The 5,449-nt window shown below is 39.3% G+C and overlaps 1 pseudogene across 1 annotated transcript; it reads left to right on the top strand.

Moving 5' to 3' along the window:
• Positions 1–2,125: 2,125 nt before the first annotated feature.
• Positions 2,126–3,235, top strand: LOC149840218 (uncharacterized; annotated as a pseudogene). The gene has a single exon (XR_016431679.1). The product of XR_016431679.1 is annotated as an uncharacterized LOC149840218 (transcript).
• Positions 3,236–5,449: the final 2,214 nt, after the last annotated feature.

The raw sequence follows: 5,449 nt of genomic DNA, 5'->3' as shown, positions 1-5,449 counted from the left end.
GTGAGTGCACCTATGATTTCTAGCCCATTAGTTCATGTTAGGGTTCATGTTAGGGTTAGGGTGTAGGTGCAGTGCACCTATGATTTCTAGCCCATTAGTTCTGTACTTCATTAGTAGCCAATATTAACCCTATATGGCCCTACCACATGAAGCAAAGTTTTTCCTCAATAAATATAAAAAAACATAAAGTTAAGAACAATATTGGAACTGATCGAACTACAGCCAAATCCCATCTAAAGAGTCCAAATGATAAATTTGTATAAGCACCACCTTGAGAGTCGTAATATATGATTTACCATTAACTAGCATTAAAAAATGAAATGAAACATAGAAAGTTTCGTGCTTATTTTGCATGATTCTCCACTTGTAAAAGAAGTAAAAACAAGTCACATGGACCTTGGTTTTCGATCTTACAGAAACAGAAATAAAATTTGACCATTACCTGAATGGCGGAATCAACATAAAAAACTGAATTATAATTCAAGCTGTACAGACAAAAACACAAAAAGAAATCACATGTTTTGTGTCTTTTAGTCTTCTAGAAGAAGCCATGATCTTAGGTGCAATCTTCAAAAGCCTGGGGTTGAGTAAAGGGTAGGTGTAATCTTCAAAAGACTGGTGTTAGAGTAAAAGATGCTTAAATATTATATACATGAGCTCAAGGTTAGAGTTATAATGAGAGAGAGAGAGATTTGGGTATGTTTTCCGATTAATAGATTCTAAAATCCAGCCAATATTATGTTTGTATCTTAACATGTCAAAAATCAATGGGGGTTTAAGATGGCTAATTCCAGACCTGCCCTCAGTTGGAGCAACAGGTTACAGGTAAAACAAGGTTGATTACTTGGTCGTATTTAATTCAAAAACTTTAAGGGCAGGTTTGGAAGAGAAAAAAACTCTCATAGGAAAAAAAAGTTTTGCCTATGAGAGTTTTTTATATGAGAAGTTTTTCAAAAGAAAGTTTTTCTCTTGTTTGTGTAGCATGAGAAAAACAGTGAGAAAATGTGAAAAAATGAGAAAAATGAGGGTGGTGGTTAACGGTGAGATGGTTGTGGTGGTGGTAAGATGTGGTGACATGGGTGATGGGAGTGTAAAAATTAATTTTTTTCTTGGTAGAAAACATTCATCCACCACCTCTCATGAAGAATGTTTCCTATCAAAAATTATACTTTTTAGAAAAATTTTCTCAACAAAAAAGTCTCTCCCGTTTGAAAGGATTGAAAAGATTTTCCATTTTGCATCACTTTTACTGCATCTTTCTTACTTTCAAATAAGCCGTAAGCTTATCTTGGTTTAGTGCCACGAACCTTCATATATGCTGGAAAAAATGGATGGAGGTTGGTGGGCTTCATTGGTTCCCACAGAATTATTGCAAAGCGACAAAAGGGTCATACGGCACTTTGCTATCTGAACATCCCATCATCGCGTGCTCATCCTGCGTTCATTGATTTCAGCTGCTCCAAGCTTAGTCACCCGATCAGAAACCTAGTCACGCTCACGCTGGCTAAGTCTGCCAATTAGATAGTGTAAACCCATATCACACACGCAACACACTACTCTGAGAGTCATCGGGCTTGAGCTGACCAAGGACTTAACACTCATGAAAACAGAAACCTGACCACCCGTCTAGTGGGCAAGGTCCCCTCCACTGTGCCAAACCCCTCCGAGTTCAAAAAAACATATTTGTGGGTGTGTCCCTACACACTCACTTATCCGGTTCACTGGAAAAAACTACTAGCGGTCCACCAGAAATCCAATACCCTGGCTCATCTTGTTTATCTAGATAAGTCTTTTTTGCGTTCGTAGACAAAAGACACCTCGAGAATTTTGCTCTTACTAATTTAATTTCATAAATGAAAGTCCGACGCAGATATCAATATCGTTTGTAGCTAATAATATCTTTCGGATATAGGTTGGTTGTGATAACTTAATGAGGTTGCAAATTAGCTTAGTCCCACCATTTCCCTTGATTAAATGGCAATTATAGACGAGTGACAAGAAATTGATCGGGTGGTCCTTTTGAAAGGCACAGGAACGTGGAAGCAAAATATTTAAACAAGCGGCTCACCCACCTTCCCCTATTCATCTCCATCCATTACGAGTTACGTCTCTCTCTCTCTGGACCATGATTTACACATCAGGGAAAGCTGGGTTCGGCTTCTTGTCGAAGTGGGTTCGACTGAGTCGAGCCTTCCTGCACCTGTTCCGCGGGAAGCGGCCCAAGTCATGGTCGAAGCGCCTCGATTGGTTGCCTGCGGCGGTGAGCTCCATGAAGGTGACGCACCAGTTGGAGCAGGTCTTCAAGCTCATAGATGCGAATGGTGACGGGAAGATCTCCTGCTTGGAGCTCGGGTGCCTGCTGAAGCGCCTCGGCCACGAGAGGGTATCGGCCGTCGAGATCGCAGAGGAGATGGTGAAGGAGATGGACTGCAATGGGGATGGGCTCATCGATTTCCAAGAGTTCATGGAGGTGGTCGTAGATGGCAGCGGCAGCGAAAGTGGGTTCGGCAGTCATGAGGATCTGATGGAGGCTTTCCTCATCTTCGATTCCGATAGGAACGGGTACATATCTGCGAGGGAGTTGCAGAGGGTGCTCGTCAGTCTGGGGGACACTAACTGCACCCTTGACGACTGCTTGCTTATGATAAGAGGAGTCGATAAGGATGGTGATGGGCAGGTGGATTTTGAAGAGTTCAGGGAGATGATGATGAGCTGTGCACATTGAGTTTTGGGATCTAATCGGTGTTTATTTGGTAATGATATCTCAAGGATTCTGATTTATTGGATGAGTTGGAAAAAGGGTGTTGTACAAGACACTGGAACGTGGTCGTAATAATGCCCGGAAGGAGTTTTGGATGGGGGGAATTGGCTGTACTCAAATTTGATGGCCGTTGGTCAGGCAAGAGATGGGCATAGGCCAAACCTGACGGATCATCAAGGTTGGTACTTCATATGGATTCAGAGATTGAGTCACAGCTCGTAATTCACATGCTCAAGGTGAGCACTGAGTAGAAAGATGAACATAACTGTAAAGTTTGTTTTTTTCAAAGTTAGTGTTCTGGTAGTAAACCCCTGTTTTTTGTAAATGAGAGAAGACTTCTGTATCTGAACAAAAGTACATGCCCTTTTTAGGTGGCCTTTCTGTAAATGTTGTATCTTATGTGCCATTGTAAAATATCATTAGAGCGTTATAAACACACATCCATTAACTGATGGAAGGCGGGATCTCTCTCTCTCTCTCTCATCCACCGTACTTGGTAAGCAGCGAAGCAGAATTTGGATTGCATTGAGTGCGTGCCAGCCTTAAATGGCACTATTGATTATCTAGTTTTTTGTTTTTTCTTTATTATAGAAGATAATATATGATTGATGTTGCCCACCATACATCCTCCAAAGTCCAAAGTCCAAAGTCCAAAGTCCAAATGGCTTTGGGTTTTCTTGTATAAAACAGCTGAAGAACCCATAGTTTCCAGTCTTTGACTGAAAGCAACCTTGTGGTCCCTTCTACGAATGCTTCCTTGGTGGGGAGATGCGTTTTTCAAAAGAATATTCCACCCATTCACACAAATTTTACCTTCCTCAACCACATTGAACGGCACAAAAGTGCAACCATAGAGGACCCTATTAATTTTTGTCCAATGAGCGCTATGTATATAAGCACATGGGGCTCGTATTCTCGTGTGTCGGCATCACTTAGCATCGAAGTTCGGTGTGATTGCAAAGACTTAAGTACCCTTTCTTGCTATTCTCGCCATGAAACGATGGTTCAAGAAAATAACAAAAATGTCCTTCATTCAAAAAAAAAGAAAATGACGGTTTGAGAAAAGGACAAAAATGTCCTCTATCCAGAAAGTCGAGGATGATGTTAACTCTTCAAAGTCCAAACGTTCTGTTTTTGCCCTAAAGAGTAAACTTTTGCACCATCTGCTGTAACAGAAGCTCTCTTTGACAAAACAAACTTTGCCACCGGAGTAGCAGCCTTTGTTGTTGTCTCGAGTCGAGGTTCCCGCCTTGGTTTTTAGCTTGTGTTACAACATATTACAACCTTCTCATTCCTGCCTTGTGTTACAAAACATTCTCGGGTTCACGATCGATTGGTTCGATCATTGGTGGGCATCATAGAGCATTTGTCGGCCATCTCTTTTTACAGTCTTCTCTTCTTTTTCATTGTCGTTAGACATTATAGAAGAAAGCAATGACGCACAAAAATTATAACAAGTGCCATTATGGCATCGTGAGTACCTTTCCATGTCATCATGCTATCGTTGAAGAATGTATGTCATCGTGAGTACCATTAAAGCATTGTTTTGTTATTGCAGGTGGATCTTGTCCTTTCAATGATTGAAAACTTAACAATATTTGTAAGATGTTGGGACCTGTTGACAAGAATACTTATTTACAGATGCGAGAAAAGACCTCTACCCCATCCGGTATCCTCCATTCACTCAGTATATGCAATATATCACAAATCGCAGTTATAGTAACATACTACTGATTTGTGAGATACTGTTTTGTTTGTTAATATCGATTTGTAAGTTATTATGCTGAATTTCTGTATTGATTTATAATATATTTTGTGATATGTATATCGATTTGTAAGATATTATGTGTTTTGTAGTGTCGATTTGTAAGCTACTATGCTGAATTGCCGTATCGATTTGTAATATATTATGCGATATGTATAGCGATTTATAAGATATTATGTGTTTTCTAGTATCGATTTGTAAGATGTTTATAGAAAGATTTTTAAAACATGTGCGTGCAGAAATACATTGTTACACGCTTGTGGTGGTAATTTTCATATTCAAATCGCTGCTCATTTAGCGATTTCTATTGAAATCACTTCACAGCATCGTTGATATAATTAAATCGCTATCGTCAACACACATATACGACAAATCATTTCTTTTATTGGCATGGTAAGTAACAACTCGATGCATAGTATAAGCAAATAAAGAATCACCGTTGCTTTTATACTGTGATTCATTCAATCGTTTCTTTGACTTGCTTAAGCTTATTGGTATCCATTGTTATATGCATCTTGAATAAATCGTAGTAAACATATGCGCTTGCTAATGCAAATTGATATCTTGCTTATAACAGTGGTGAGCTTATCATCTAGTTGTAATGAAGATGATCTATCTCAATCATTTGAAAGATATGGAGAAGTGAACATTTGTACTAATGATGCACCTGAAGAAGTGAACATGTGCACTAATGATGCACATGATAACAAGGATGCAGGCATTGAATTCACTCTTGACTTGAATGTTCCAACAGAAGAAATGCGATTCAATAATGAGGTAGACGATCGTGACAGTACACTTGATAAAGGTGCAAACACAGAGAATGTACATGATAGTACACCTGAGTCTGTTCCAGTAGAAGGAATGCAGTTTAATAATGAGGATGTTGTATATAAATTTTACAATGATTATGCCTTAAAATT

This window comes from Nuphar pumila, chromosome 4 (genome assembly GCF_984573655.1).
Source record: "Nuphar pumila chromosome 4, dmNupPumi1.hap1.1, whole genome shotgun sequence".
In the NCBI taxonomy this organism is placed as follows: Eukaryota; Viridiplantae; Streptophyta; class Magnoliopsida; order Nymphaeales; family Nymphaeaceae; genus Nuphar; species Nuphar pumila.
This window is presented reverse-complemented; position numbering and strand designations above follow the sequence as displayed.